This window comes from Mustela erminea, chromosome 5, assembly GCF_009829155.1.
Source record: "Mustela erminea isolate mMusErm1 chromosome 5, mMusErm1.Pri, whole genome shotgun sequence".
Classification (NCBI taxonomy): Eukaryota; Metazoa; Chordata; class Mammalia; order Carnivora; family Mustelidae; genus Mustela; species Mustela erminea.
The window spans coordinates 114,088,810-114,105,010 of record NC_045618.1 but is presented as its reverse complement, the minus strand read 5'-3'; the positions used below and the strand labels follow the sequence as shown (position 1 = coordinate 114,105,010).

General features: G+C 48.0%; 1 long non-coding RNA gene across 1 annotated transcript; it reads left to right on the top strand.

The window, feature by feature from the left end:
• The first annotated feature begins 7,968 nt into the window (after positions 1-7,968).
• On the top strand, positions 7,969-8,470 carry LOC116590038. The gene is made up of 2 exons (XR_004285505.1): positions 7,969-8,104; positions 8,429-8,470. It is a non-coding gene; the product is annotated as an uncharacterized LOC116590038 (long non-coding RNA).
• Positions 8,471-16,201: the final 7,731 nt, after the last annotated feature.

The window sequence follows — 16,201 nt, the reverse complement described above, 5'->3', positions numbered from 1 at the left end:
CAGGTGTTTCAGCTTCAAACCAAGCTGGGTTTGCGTCCGGCCAGTGAGGTCTTCTAAGCAGAACCGGTCAAGATGGACACCAATGTGTGACATCAGTGGTAAAGAGCAAGAACTTTAAATAGATCTCTGATCTATCCTCTCGCCCGTCAAGGGTGTTGGTTCTGTTCAGGAAGAAGGTGTCAAAAATGAAATAGTGGGTAGGGAAAACAAGGTCAGGGGCTCCATGAAGCCTTCCCTAATTCATCAAGTTTTACTTTCAGACTCTTTTTTTTTTTTTTTTTTTAAAGATTTTATTTATTTATTTGAGAGAGAGACAGTGAGAGAGAGCATGAGTGAGGAGAAGGTCAGAGAGAGAAGCAGACTCCCCATGGAGCCGGGAGCCCGATGCGGGACTCGATCCCGGGACTCCAGGATCATGACCTGAGCTGAAAGCAGTCGTCCAACCAACTGAGCCACCCAGGCGCCCCTTACTTTCAGACTCTTAAGGGTGAGGGTGAACCATTAAAAATCAAAATAAAGTACCACTCCCTGACTCCCCTTGGTGGGGCTCAGCAAAGGGGTAAATAAGACCTGGTTGCTGGTTTTTACCTTGCTTCCCCTTAAGCAAATTACTGACCCTCTCTCTGCCTCTCTTGCCCATCCATCCGAAGGGAAGGACAGTGATGCTCTCATGGGACTCACAGGACTGGAACAAGGATTGCTTGAGATCCTGACAAGTGTTTTAGAAAGGACAAAACATTGTCCAAATGATCTGAGGGAGGCTGGGGGCCACATCCCATTCAAGTACCCAGCACAGTGTGGGTCTGGCACATAGTAGGAGCTCAATAAACGTCGGTGGTGTGTACAAGGGAATTGGCAAATGTTACCATGAGCCCTTAAAGGGCAGAGAACCGCACATCACTCTGTCACCTCAGGGCCCAAGGAGGCATCTCCCTCCCCTCCAGCTGCACCCCCATATCCATCCTCCCAAGAGCAGTCCCCATCCTGTCACCTCTGGATCTACCATAAGGAGTCCCACATTCAGGGAAGCCGATTCAAAGCCTCCCACTGGGGGAGCAGAGGCAAGCACTGACCTCAGCCCATCTCCTCAGGTTTCAAGGGCTGCAGGACTCACTGTCACAAGGGACTGGCCAGCTCAGCCCTCATTTCCCGCTCCTGGCTGCTGAGGCAGGGGAATGTCAGGCCATTGTGTCAGCAGCCAACAAAAACCCTCTGGCCAGTGGAGGACACATGGCACCAGACAACAGCTGTGCCCTGATCTACCTCTAGCTGGGGCCTCAGGTGCTCCATCATCTCCTAGCCCAGCCAGCCTGCCCCCTGGACATTTGGCATTGACAGCAGAGACCCTTCCCCTGGCTGGTCTGTGCTAGAGAGCCCGTACAAGGTGACTCAAGCCCAGGCCGCCAGCTGGACTTTCTCAAGGAGTTCTCCTGTATTTCTTTTCCTTTTTTTCCTTTCTAAAACATTTTATTTATTCATTTGACACAGAGAGAGACACAGCTAGAGAGGAAACACAAGCAGGGGGAGTGAGAGAGGGAGAAGCAGGCTTCCCGCCAAGCAAGGGGCCCGATGTGGGGCTCGATTCCAGGACCCGGGGCTCAAGACCTGAGTTGAAGGCAGATGCTCAATGACTGAGCCACCCAGACACCCCATTTCCTATATTTCTTGAGTCAATGCCATCCTTCTCATGGTGATATCCAAGAGGACAGGATGAGCTATGAAGGTCTGTGGCTGTGGGTTGTGACAAGGAGTCACTTTCCAAAGCCTGATTCGTTCATTCCTTCCTTCCTTCCTTCCTCCCTTCTTCCCTCCCTCTATTCCTTTCTTTCTTCCTTCTTTTTTTTTTTTTCTTTTTAAGATTTTGTTTATTTGACAGAGAGAGACACAGCAAGAGAGGGAACACAAGCAGGGGGAGTGGGAGAGGCAGAAGCAGGCTCCCCGCTGAGCAGGGAGCTTGCCACGGGCTCAAACCCCGGACCCTGGGATCACGAGCCACCAAGGGACCCCTCTTCCTTCTTTTTTAAAAGATTTATTTACTCGACAGAGAGAGAGCATAAGCAGGGGGAACAGCAGAGGGAGAGGGAGAAGGAAGCCCCCTGCTGAGCAGGCAGCCTGATGAGGGGCTTGATCCACATCAATCCCAGGTCAGGGATCATGACCTGAGCTGAAGGCAGGCACCTAATAACTGAGCCATCCAGGTATGCCCAAAGCCCGATTTCTGTCCTCATGCCTTTGTCTCTTCACTTGCTTTCCATCCAAATACAAAGTCCAGAGGCAGGGCACGTGGCGAACTCTTTGCTGCTTTCTCATCCCAGTGCTGAGAACAGTGTCTGCCCCCAAACAGGTGCTTCATTAATATTTGTGAGCGGAGGAGTAAACAAGTGAAATTTTTGCAATGTGTACTATAATAAATGAGAGTTATTATAAAGAAGGGATTATTATAACTGACTTTAAAACGAAGTCACAGGGGCGCCTGGGTGGCTCAGTGGGTTAAGCTTCTGCCTTCCGCCCAGGTCATGATCTCAGGGTCCTGGGATCAAGCCCCACATCGGGCTCTCTGCTCGGCAGGGAGCCTGCTTCCTCCTCTCTCTCTGCCTGCCTCTCTGCCTACTTGTGGTCTCTCTCTCTCTCTCTCAAATAAATAAATAAAATAAAATAAAAGAATAAAAAGTTGTAATTTCCATCATCTTTCAGAATTAATATACGTACTGCCCTGCTTTACTCATTGCTTATGTGTTCATGCAGTCATTCAGCTGTTCATTTAACCTTGTGTTTGATCTGCAGCGGCTGGGAACTGAATAGTCATATAAGGTAGTCAGGGCTATAAAATGGGGGTACGAAGTTCTAGGGGTGTCTCTTTTTTTTTTAAATATATATATTTTTTAAAGATTTTATTTTTATTTATTTGACAGAGGGAGATCACAAGTAGACAGAGAGGCAGGCAGAGAGAGAGAGAGAGGGAAGCAGGCCCTCTGCTGAGCAGAGAGCCCGATGCGGGACTCGATCCCAGGACCCCGAGATCATGACCTGAGCCGAAGGCAGCGGCTTAACCCACTGAGCCACCCAGGCGCCCCACTAGGGGTGTCTCTTATGGGGAGATTGGACCTAGCCAGGGAGGTCAGTGGAAGCGACCTGGGGAAATCCCATTTGAACCAAGAGCTAAACAAAGAAAGTCATTAACTGTGAGCCACAGACTACTGTAGGAGGAGGGATGCCGTGTGAAAGGCCCAGTGGTGGCAGGGAATGTGCTGGGAAGTAAGGAGTGAGGGAATAAACTTGGACGTGCTCAGTGGGTGTCCTGGGCCAGGGCGGGGTGTCCTGTAGGAGATGCCCCTCCTCCAGGAGACCATTGCCAACCCTCCAGTCCTAGGTCAGGGCCCACCTTTGGATTCCCATGGGATTCAGGGCTTCCCTCATTGTTGAACTTGTCGAAGTCTACTTTAACAATCTGTTTTCTTCCTTTTTGGCCTCCTCATCTCTGGCTATTCATCTGTTGCCACTAGGACCTAGCACAGTGCCTAGGATGGTGTCCCCATTAGTGTCCGATGAATGGATCATGAACCCATTGGACAGATAGTTGAATTTCTGTGCACTCAGGAAGCTGAGCCCAGTGCTGCAAACAGGAGAGAGGGGACAGTGGAGGAGAAGGGAGCCAGAAGGCTGGGAAAGAGAAAGGTCAGGGGATGTGATGCAGTTAGTGTTACATGAAGGAAAGAAGGATTTAGAACACCAGCCTTAGTAGGAGGGAGGGATGACAGTTTCAAGGAAGATTTATTTACCCAATGCTGAAAAGAAATTTCAACAGGTGAAGTTGCATGAGTTTACATGGATGCCATAGGACATCTGGTACTTAACAGATTCTCATGTATTATGTGCCAACCGCTGTTCTCAGGGTTTTGCAACTATTAAGCCATTTCGATCCTCATAATGATTGCCTGAAGCACTTAACTATGACTATGTCTATTTTATAGGTGGGAAAACTGAGGAGCGAAGAGTGCTCCTCCCCCGCCCCCCGCCCCCAGGCCAAGTAGCCAGGAAGTGACAGAGCCAAGCTCCGAACCCAGGCACTTTGACCTGGAAGCCAGGCTATTATGCCCACCTCGTTCTGCTCTGAAGCCCTTGCTCTGCTGCTGGTATATCTGATGATCTGGTATCTTTTCAAAGATCCTCCTGAGATGGAGGCATGATTCTTTCCCATTTTGCAGAGAAGCAAACTGAGGCTTAACGACACGAATTTACCAAATGTCTGCCAGCGGGTAAGTGGCAGGATCCGTAATGACAGACACCCGTATTGCCTCTTATGCCCTCACTGCTCTCGGCTGAGCTCTACACCAGGCTCATCTTCTGTGGCACTCCCTTGGCAGCTTGGGAGCCTCAGCCAAGGCCTGGCAGATGGCCGTGCCCGTGCACATGGCTGACTCAGCAGCCCCTCCTCTCCTCCCCGACTTCCCATCCTACCACTGAGCCTCTGACCCACCATTGCAGAGACAGGGACATCACCCCAACCTGGCACAGGATTAGGAACAGTTAAATCCATCAGCAACTTTTGGGCAAAAAAAATAGGTGCAGTTGAAATCTATTTATACTACCCCGATGGGCAGGATGGCGTCAGCCAGATCTAGGGAAGGTGGGTAAGGATTCAGCAAGTCAGCGTCCCAGGGCCCTGCAAAGCCAAAGTGAGATATTCCCGGCAGGGCTCGGAGCCTCCAGCAGACTTGCTGTCTCACCAGCTGGCTGCCAGGGTACTCTTCCTACTGCTGCCTACCCCTGCTCTCTTGCTTCATCTCTCAAGGGCTTGCTTTGTTCGGTGGCGGACAGGCTCATGGTGCAACTGAAACCAGGGAAAGGGCAGCTGGGCCCAATCCAGGCTCTTTGACACAGAGTCCTAGGGCCAAGCTGCTGCCCAGGCCCATTATCCTGCAACTTGGGGTTATCTTTCACCTCGGTAACTGGACTCAAAAGACATCTGATGCAGGCTTCACTACTCTATTCCTCTTCCTAAGGTGATATGTCACTGTGACAGTCTGTGCCTCAGTTTCCCCATGTGTGAGAACAGAAACTTCTCAAACTTCTAGCTCAAATGGGCTTGACCAAGTTATGTCCCTGAGATAATTGAAAAGATTTCCTTTTGTGGGCTGAGGGAGGGGCCAGGAGACACTCCATTTTCAGGATCATGCAGATCTCGGTTCAAGCCCTGAATGTGCCTCTTCCTGTCTATACGACCTGTGAGCCCTGGAAATCCAATCCTCAATACAGTCCTCTGAGGTATACGCTATCTCTAGTTACATGTGTTTGTTTGTTTGTTTTTAAGTAGGCAGTACACCCAGCACAGAGCCTAGTGTGGGGCTTGAACTCAGGACCCCGGGATCAGCACCTGAGCTGAGATCAAGAGTCAGATGCTTAACTGACTGAGCCACCCAACCGCCCCTCTAGTTACATCTTATAATTGAGAAACTGGGTGCAGAGAGGTAAGTTAACTTGCCCAAGGTCACAGAGCTGGTAGGTAGCAGAGTCAGGGGGTCTAGCTCTGGTCTGCGCTCACCGCCCTGCTTCCTGTGAGACCTGAAGAGTGCAATTCTGATCCTGGCCCTGCCAGCAGCTTAAATCATATGGTCGCTTGGGCTTCATCCATAAAACGAGGGGAGAAGACCCCTGATTCTACACAGTGTAACACTATCTTAGCTCTAAGTTGTTTCTGAGAGTGTGTCGTCTCTGCCCATCACCCCACAAGCTGCTGGGACCGTTGCGGACAGATCTCGCCTCCTTGCCCCCCTACCAACTGCCATACCCTGCCTCCTAGCCTTGGCTTCAGGATCAGCAGCTGGGGTAGTGAAAAAGCATCCCTCTAGGGTCTCCTGGGTGTCCAGTGGCCCTCTCACAGAGTTCCAGGGTGCTGCGAGAAGGAGGTGGGCTTCTGGACTGTGTGGACCACACTGATAGGTTGTGTCTTCCCCCACATCAAAGTTTGCTTGGCTTCTTAGTCACACTGGTGACCAATTTAAAGTACTTCTGAGAATCTCAGTACTGGAGGGGAATGGGCAGCAAGGACAGAATGCCGTCACGTCCTCTTCAGCAGCTCTGGGCCTGCTGGCTGGTGTGCCCTCGTAATGACCCTTCAGCCTCGCCTAAGGCTCCAGCTAGGGCTAGGAGAGTCTGAGCCCCTCCTGGCTGGCCCAAACAGAAGTTCTTCCTGAAGTTGGGCTGCAGTGTGACTTTTCTGTCATGTCCACCTTCTGGGGCTAAGGGTCCCTCTCATGGGACAGTGTTTTACCAACTTGCAGAGAGTTCTGGTGTCCCTGTTAACTCTTCTCTTTTCGAGATTAAACATCCTCATGTCCTTTCATTCTACCTCTTAGGTCAGAGTTCTTTGAGGCTTTTCCCCTCACCACTCTCCTCCCTTTTCCCAATCTGTCCTAATAGATTTTCCAGGAATCTCAGCTCGGGATCCCTTTCAAAATACTATTCTCAGAGCATAAGACTCCAGTGCCTGGTAGGCGGAGACACTATATATGGTTTATCTTTGCCATTTCTTCTCTCCACGCCCTCCAACTCCCCAGGCTTTCTTCTGGAAACAGCACCCCGGAAAACTCCATTCACAGGGTCCTCGTAGGGCCTGCCACGTTCGGCTATGACTCCGCCCCCAAGGCCAGCTGATTGGCCAAGAGGTTGACACTATATTTAAGCTGCTCCAATCAACTCATTTCTCGGGATCTGGGGATCTGAGTGCCTCTCTGGCGACTAAAACTATGAGATACAAAATTTAGCAGCTATCGGCAGCTACATTATCAGGACGGAGTAGTCTATGCTGCAGAAATGAATCAATCCCGAGATGTTAGTGGCTTAATCCAATGAAAATGTATTTCCTTTCCATGCAAAGTCTAATGGGGGCTGGGTACTTCTCCTGGGAAGCTCTTCTCCAAGTGGTGATTCAGGGATCCAAGATCCTTCTGTCCTGCAGCTCTATCCTTAAAAGTCTTTCACTTCCAGCTGCAAAGATGGGGCTGAAAGGAATAGAGGGATGGGGGACATGGAGAAGTCCTGTCTGCTCTGAATGGCTTCTGCCTGAAAGGGATGCCTATCACTACCGCACCCCTGCCTCCTTCTCCAGTCAGGTTTCAGTCTAAAGTGTCACTTAATTAACTGCAGGGGAGAGGGAGAGGTCATCTTTCTATGTGCTGGGGGAGAAGAGACAAAACCAAGATTGATGAAAACTGTCAAACTTGGGAGAGGACACTTGCTGTCACCATGTTTCTTGGCTGTGTGCAGAAAGCTGGTCTGTACTGAGAGAAGCAGTCACAGGCAGGAGAGGGGAGAGATGGGGAGAAAGTTCCTGATTAGACCGCTCTGGATGGTCATTGCTTTCTCTAAGTTCTTCTTTGCTATGCAAAACACTACCACGGCCTCCCTCTAGGACATTCCTCTTGTGCTGAGCTACTCTTAGATGACTCTTGGTCACATACATCTAAAGGAGACTAGTTATCTAATACATTTCTGTCTTCACATTATAATGCTATTGATGGAGACTAAATGATCACACACTTTCTTTTTTGAATCTTTTCACTAGAGCTGTTATAAATTCAAATCTCCCCATCTGGACTTCCTTGTCTAATTCAAGTGACTTCTGACAGCAATATTTTAGACACTGTGGACCATACAATCCCGGTGCAACTAAGCAATGTTGTAACATCATAATTGTAACGTTGAAAGCAGCCACAGGTAGTAGATAAATAAATGAACGTGGCTGTGTTCTAATAAATCTGATCTTACAAAAATGACTGCAGTTTGGATTTGACACATAGGCCATGGTTTACCAACCCCTGGTCTAGTTGGTCTTTTTAGATCTGAGTTTGGGATTCTCATTTCTCCCTGCTAAACATAATCTTGTTAACTTCAACCCATCTTGCACGTCAGCAGACGTATTTTTGGATCCTGACTCTACCATCACCCTAGCAGCTCTCCCTCCCTGCTCTGTGTCATGTGCATATCAAATGAGCTTTCAGTGTCTTAACGGTTCATCAGACTAGCAGGCCCTTGAAAATGTAATGAGTGGTGACCGTGCTGCTCCTCCTGAGAAAGGTTACACTGGGAAACTGGGACCCAAATGGTAAGATGCTTGACAGCACTCCCTTCTAATCACTCTGTTAACCACCCCTGCTGCCCTGGGGCCAGCACCCTATCTAATTCTCTGATTTCATGGAGGGCATCTGGCTCAGGGTTGGAGTCAGAGTAATTTGGGTCTATTTTCTTTTCTGAAGAATTCCTTTATTCAACACTGATTGAGATTCAATGGGATAAACCCCATGTCTTTTCTTTCCCTGTGTCCTCTTGTAATCTCTGGACATCTTCCATAGGTTAGAGCCATGGAGCCCAATCTTAATGCTAGGGGGAATTTAACAAATCATCAAGTCCAGTACCCTTTGTCTTACAGAAGAGAAAACAGATGAGAAGGCCAAGATGGGAAAACTTGCCCCAAAACAAAGAGGACATCTGTAGGAGAGGCAGTCTGGCACCTGGGGTCCTTCTTCCTCCTTCCACGTCTTTCCAGAAGGAACAGTCTCCAGTGAGCTTCCAGGCCATGAAGCTCCAGGAGCTGTCCTCTGATATCACTCCCGTGGATGGAGAGGATAGAAACTAGGGACCCTGGATACTACAATGCCTCTATCTGGGCCTCCCAGATTGCCATCAGAATAAAAAGAAGATCGAGGGCACCTGGGTGGCTCAGTGGGTTAAAGCCTCTGCCTTCTGCTCGGGTCATGATCCCAGGGTCCTGGGATGGAGCCCCACATTGGGTTCTCTGCTCAGCGGCGAGCCTGCTTCCTCCTCTCTCTCTGCCTGCCTCTCTGCCTACTTGTGGTCTCTGTCTGTCAAATAAATAAATCAAATCTTTTAAAAAAATTTTTAAAAAGAAGATTGAGTTTTTCCTGGGATGTTCTGGTTTGGGGACTGTATCTCTCATCAGCTTGGCTCTAAAAACCAAGAGGACTTTGCATTAGTTGTAAGCAAAGTCAAGTCCCTGAGCTGCTTTGTAAATTGTCTTCCTTAAACCCGGCTGATGATGTTTCCTTATGAGTTGTAATTTCTACATGCATGGCTTTTTTCTGACTCCCATGTGTGTTTTTTTCCCAACACCAAATATGTGTTGTTTTTCCACATCCATTCTCTGATTCTGTGTCACCACCTTCGTGTCTATAATTCAATTCAACTCAATTCAATTCGATTCAATTCCGACACTATCTACCTGGAGTTAGCATCAGATCCCACAAACTAAAGGACTTGGTCCTATAAACTGTCCCTACTTTAAATATCAGCTGCAAGTGGAGTCCCCAGAAGACCCTTGCTTTTGCCTGACCAATTATAAATTCAGAGGTTTCCATGACTCCCCACAAGTTCGATGATTTACTGGACTGACTCATAGAATTAAAAACAGTGCTTGACTTATGACTACCATTTCATTATAAATGATACAACTTGAGACCAGCCAAATGGGAGAGATACACAGAGCAAAGGATGAGGGTGCGGTGGGGGGTGGGGTGGGGGGTGGAGCTTTTGTGCCAATCTGGAAGTTCTCAGAATCTCATCATTCCAGAGTTTTTATAACTCAATCTCCAGTCCCCCTTCTATTCCTAAAAGTTTGGGAGGTGGGGCTGAAAATTCCCACCCTCTAGTCATGGTTTGGTCTTTCGGGCAATCAGCCCCCATCCTGAGGCAAGCTGGAGACTCTGCCCTGAGTCATGTCATCGGCATAAACTCAGGTGTGTTCAGAAGGGTCATGCTGAACAACAACAGGCGTTTCTACCAGTGAATTGCAAAGTTTTTAGGAGCTTTGTGCCAGAAACCCTGGACAAAGTCCCCCAAAATATTTTTTCATTATACCATATTATGCTATATAGTTCATAAACCAGCTGAGATGTTTATAGCTAGAGCCCTAAAAACACTCTGGACACACATTTTATCACAATCACTTAAGAGGCCACCCTCCTCCCACAAAAGACAAGGATACTCCTTGTCTTAGTACCTATTTCCTTCTTTGGGATAAGAGGCTTGATTGGGGCCATGCCATGGTTATACTCCCATTTCTGACTCAACGGGACTCCCTGCCACCCCCAGAACCTGGCCCTCTTCCCCCTTGCCTGGGCCCAGCCATCTGCTTGGACTGTTCTTCTGGCCCTTCTTTCCCTGTCAGATTGCAAGTGAGTAAAATGGTCTTAGGGCACAGAATATTTTGTGGTGGTGGTAGGTCTTCTGTGACAGGGTGTTCCGAATGTACATTTGCTTCCTCCTCTGTGAAGACTTCCCGGTTCAACCAGGCAGAATTAAAATGGACCTGTGCATAGCACTTTGGGCTCTGTGCTCTAACAGCTTGTTTATGAGGCTGTTTGCCTGCAAAGGCTGTGAGCATCCAGGTGTTTATCTCTGCCCTGAGGAGTATCTGACACATAGTGTGGGCTTACTAAATATTTTGTCCTGATCTTTTGGGGAAGAGAAGTCAGCCTAATTAGATAAGAACCAGGACAGGACACAGAGGAAAACTGATGGTGGGGGCAGGGAAGGTGCTCCTTGATAGTTATCTTCTTTTCAGAGGAGAAGCTAGTACTCTCCTCTGCCCCGTTCTGGTTTACTCAGCTTTCTATAGTGGTAGACCCATTTCACCCCTAGAAACACACATAGTTCTATTAATAAATAGAGCTCAAGGACAACAGCTCTTCTTCAAGGTGAGTACAAGGCCACAGAAACACCATCCTGGTCAACCCCCAAACCAATGGGTAGACTTTGGATCTCAGGCCAAAAGACTCCCAGTCCTCATGGGTGGGGCACCGTGGAGTGTTAGCACGGTCACATTATGGCTTTCATGGGACACAGGCACTTGAGCCTTTATGGGCTCATTCCTCCATAAAAATACACTTAAAATTATATTTTATAACTCCATTGGCATAAAGAAATACATAATTTGGCCTTGACTCATTTTGTATATATTCATCGTTATTATATTCATCTCCTGATTTTATTTTATTTTATTTTTTAATTTTATTTATTTATTTTTAAGATTTTATTTATTTATTTGAGAGAGAGACAGTGAGAGAGAGCAGGAGCAAAGAGAAAGTCAGAGGGAGAAGCAGACTCCCCGTGGAGCTGGGAGCCCGATGCAGGACTCGATCCTGGGACTCCGGGATCATAACCTGAGCTGAAGGCAGTCGTCCAACCAACTGAGCCACCCAGGGGTCCCTCATCTCCTGATTTTATTTATTTATTTATTTATTTATTTATTTATTTATTTATTTAAAAGATTTTATTTATTTATTTGTCAGAGAGAAATCACAAGTAGATAGAGAAGCAGGCAGAGAGAGAGAGAGGGAAGCAGGCTCCCTGCCGAGCAGAGAGCCCGATGCGGGACTCGATCCCAGGACCCTGAGATCATGACCTGAGCCGAAGGCAGCGGCTTAACCCACTGAGCCACCCAGGCGCCCTCATCTCCTGATTTTAAAAGAAATTAAAATTAAAACACTTTCATGGGTCCCTACAAGTGTCGTGGGACTGCATTCGTCTGGGTTCTCCAGAGAAAAAGAACCAATAGGAGATATATAGACACATAAAGAGATTTATTATCAGGAATTGGCTCATGCAGTATTGGAGGCCCAGAGGCCCTACAATCTGCAGTCAGCAAGGCAAAGACCCAGGAGAGCCGATGGTCTAAGTTCCAGTCCAAGTGTACTATCAAAGGCAGGAGAAAAATCAATGTGCCAGTTCAAAGAATCAGGCAGAGAGAGCGAATTCTCCCTTACTCTGCCTTTTTGTTCTATTCGCGCTTCCAGCAGATGGTATGTGACCTACGCACATCGGGGAGGACAACCTGCTTTACGCGGATCTATGGATTCAAAAGTTCACCTCTGGGGTGGCTCAGTGGGTTAAGCCTCTGCCTTCCCCTCGGGTCATGATCCCAGGGTCCTGAGATCAAGCCCCGATTGGGCTCTCTGCTCAGCGGGAAGCCTGCTTCCTCCTCTCTCTCTGCCTCCCTCTCGCTTACTTGCGATCTCTGTCTGTCAAATAAATAAATAAATAAAGTATTTATTTAAAAAAAGTTCATCTCATCCAGAAACATCTTCACAGACATTTCCAGGATAATGTTTAACCAAATATCTGGGCACGCAGCAGCCCAGTCATATTGACCCATAAAACTAACCATCACAAGTCCACTCCTCATCAACTTGGCATCTGTGTACATCTCCTTAAACCAAACTTATTCTCCAAATAAAGACAATAAAAAGGCCATAAGTCTGCCTAACATGATACAACAATCTTGCAAACAACCAAAAATGCACTAATTCCTTCCCCAGAAGAGGAGGTAAACTCCCTTAAAGATATTTCTTCTTCTTCCTGATATCCTATAACTTGATTACTATGATGTAAAATCAACAAATCTTAAAAACTATCATATAAAGATAATACATCTTATGTCCTCATTTCTGTAACTGGTCATGTGGTCAGAGCTGGTACTTATAATGATTTCCTTACACTAGCCCTTCTGTATTCCTTTTACTTTCAGCAATCACCTCAGTTAGTCACAGCTCTTCATCTGGTGGGGTGACCCAAACCTTCATTCCTGTAGGGTCTGGGCCTTTAGCAGTCCTGCCTGGATTGGGTTGTTGTAGTTTGTCGCTGACCTTACTCATAAGGCATGGTAATACCAAGGGACTCCCTTAGAGATCTCCTATCTTCCAGACATATTCTTCTTTACCTCCTTTGTGCATTCGCAGCCCAATTTTCCCTTGTTAGTGAAGACCAATCACCCTAGTCGGCACAGTAACTCTCTTCTCTGCCTGTTGATTCGGGGACATGAGGGGTCTGAAAGGGCTGGGCTGTAATCGTAACTTCCAGTTCAATGGAATCATTGTCGTGCCTCCTGGTGAAAACATTCCTCCCTTTGGGACCAAGACCTCTAGGCCAGCAGAGCTTAAGGTCATGGGAACAGGAAGCAAAAATCTGGCTAGTGAGCAACTAGGGGTAACGAGAGGTGCCCCTCCCATTTCCATCTCTTGATTCCTGGACCTATGAATCCTGGCTATGGGGGAAACAGTCCCATATATTAACCCTAATTCAGAGTTGATAGAGCCTTCTGGAAAACTTCACCCCAGCCCTGCAAGGTATCGCCACCTAACTGGCATTATAACTGAGTGTTCATAAGATCATTCCACTGTTCTGTCAAACCACATGCTCCAGTGTGGTGGGGACCATGGTAAGACTAGTGAATTCCAAGAGCACTGACATATTGTGGCCCTTCTTTTGCTGCTCCTTGGTCAGAAGCAACGCTGGGTGGGATACCATGGTGGTTGCGTCAGGCATTCTGTAAGTGCATGGATGGTAGTGTTAGCAGAAGCGTGGCATGACAGACAAGGCAAATCTGGGTCCAGAGTGTCTATTCTAGAAAGAACAAAATGCTTTTTTTTAAAGCCTCTTCCATGACCAAAGGGGTTCTAGGTCATCAACCTACCCCTCACCACCCTGGAGGTGTTGCCCTGTCAGGGGCTGGGGTGTGTCCCTGTTGCCAGCAGTTGAGGCACTCATCAGTGGCCATACCCAGGCTGCTGAGCCCTGGAAAGCCACCATGGCCACTTTGTTCACGAGCCTGTTGGGAGACAGTGGGGTGGCTGCAGAAAGAGGCCAGCTGGTATCCACAGGACATGTCATCCTATCCATTTGAATATTAAAATTCTCCTCCCCTGAGGTCATCCTTCGGTGAGAATTCACACGGGACACAAATATCTTCACGTTTCCCACCGTCCCTCTATTCAGAGAAGTTTATCCACATAATTCTGCCTCAAATTTCCTTGTCACCAATTTTCCAATCATGCTTGTCCCAAATCCCTGACCATCCAGCCAAACCACTGGCCACAGACCATGGATCGATATTTAATCACATGTCTGGTATTTCTCCTTCCAAACAAAGTGAAAACCCAGGGGTGCTGCCCAACTTCTGCCCGCTGGGAGGATTTCCCTTCACCACTGCTTTCAGGGTTGTCCCAGAGAGGGGCTGCAGCACCATGGCCGACCACATCCAGGTAACTGCATATCACGCAGAACCATCTGGAAACCAGGCCTGTGTCTTCTCTTCCTCTGTCCACTGATGGCAGGGAACTCCCTGTGAGGCTATGCGTGTGGACTGGGAGAGAGAGGTCAGGGAACCCGGGCTGGAGGCCATCTGGTTCTGGGTCAGTTCTCTGTGTTATAACTTGCTTCTGCCTTCAGGCCAGGGTCTGTCACCTCAAGCAGGATCCCGTCCATATTATGTCTGTTTGATGATGGAGCACACCAGCAGGGATTGGTGGGTCCTATACCATCTGAGCTCACATTGCCTGGTAACCTGGTGGCCTGTGGCTAAGTGCTTTGTCTCTGCTGAGGCCCAGGAGCAGAAAAAGGGCTGTTTCTCAAAAAGAGAACAGTTAACTTGGGAGGATGGCTCTGGGCTTTGCTGCAAAGTCCTAAAGGCCAAGCGCTGATTCATGTCTAACGGCCTGCCAAGGACTCCAAACAGCATCTTTATCTGCTGCTGACCCTTCAAGCCCCATTCACTCCACTGGCTTGTAGGGCTCTAGTGGCAGAAGAGCTTTTTTGGCGGCCCAGGCCTGTGGCAGAGCCTTCTCTTTTCTGAGCCCACTGAAAACCAGCAGCACTTTGGGTCCCTTCGTAAATGGGCTGGAGTAACACCCTCATGAGTAGCGTGTTGTCTCCAAAACCTAGAGGCCCCCAAAACATTGTGTCTCTTTCTTGGTTGCAGAAGGAGCCAGATGCAAACTATCCATCCCCTTACCAGGGATATCTTGACATGTTCACACCGTGGGACACCAAGAAATTTCACTGAGGGAAAAGGCCCTTGGATTTTTATGGGATTTATTTCCTACCCTCCGACATGCAATGTCTTACCAATAACTCTAGAGCAGTTGCTACTTCTCATTCATGAGGTCAGTCAGCTGCTGTCATTAATGTAATGGATCAGTGTGACATCTTGTGGAAGAATAAAATGACCAAGGTCCCTGTGAACTGAATTATGACATAGGGCTGGAGGACTGCTCTACCTCTGAGGGAAGAGAGTGATGATATATTGCTGACCTTGCCAGCTGAAAGAAGCTGCTCCTGGTGATGTGTACTAAAAGGTGTCAAGGAAAAAGCATTTGCCAGACCAACGGCTGCATGTAAGGTATCAGGGGTACGTTAATTTGGCACAAATTTCTGCAATCCTTCCAGGTCTGTGATAGTGCTTTTGTTTACCTTTTTTTTTTTTCTAGATGGAGGCAGTCCTAGTGGCTTCTGTTGGCCTTTCCTACCATAATAATCCTCACTTCACAGGTCAGAGAACCAATGTGGGGATTGGACCAGCTGCTGAGTATATTTGTTCCAATGATGCATTTTTGAAACTAGGGAGATAACCACAGGATGGGCTTGAGGACTGCAAAGGCCTGAATGTCTGCGTCTCTTCAAAATTCATAGTTGAAATCCTAACCCTTAAGGGTGGAAGTATGACTAGGTGGGGGCTTTGGAAGGGGCTAAGTCATGAGGGTAGAGCCCTCGTGCATAGGAAGGGACTAGGAGTAGTGCTCTTGTGAAAAAGACTCCCCGGGGCACCCTAGCTCCTTCCACCAGGTGAGGATCCAGTGAGAGGTCTGCAGCTCAGAAGAAGGCCCTCACGCAGGCATGCTGGCACCCTGGTCTTGGACTTGCAGCTTTCAGAATTGTAGGCAGCCCATTTTGGTTTACGCAGTCTGTGGCACTTTGCCCCAGCAGCCTGAATGGACTAAGACAGGGACTCACTGGTCCCACTGAGAAATGAATCTGAGTTGAAACTCCACTGTCACCAGACTTCCACAAGCCCCTGCCCTGGAAGACCACAGGCACTTTTGAGTCTCTTGGAATTAATGTCACTTTAAAGTCAATGCCCAGTAGTCCCTGAAGGGTCGAATTACTTCCTTTTTCCCAATGTACAGTTAGAAGTCAAAGTAAGAAGTTAAAGCTTTTTAAAAAGTAAAAAAAGTTTAAGTCAAGTAAAAGGCCATAGGGCCCTTGGGAATGACAAGGCGAGGAGAAGGGTTCTCGGTATAAATTCAAGCAGTGTGTTGCGCTCCTTCCTTAAGGGAACCTGGCTTCTCCTTCATTCATGAGACCCAGAAGTTTCTAAACTGGCTCACCTCTGGGAACTGACTGAGGGCGTGAT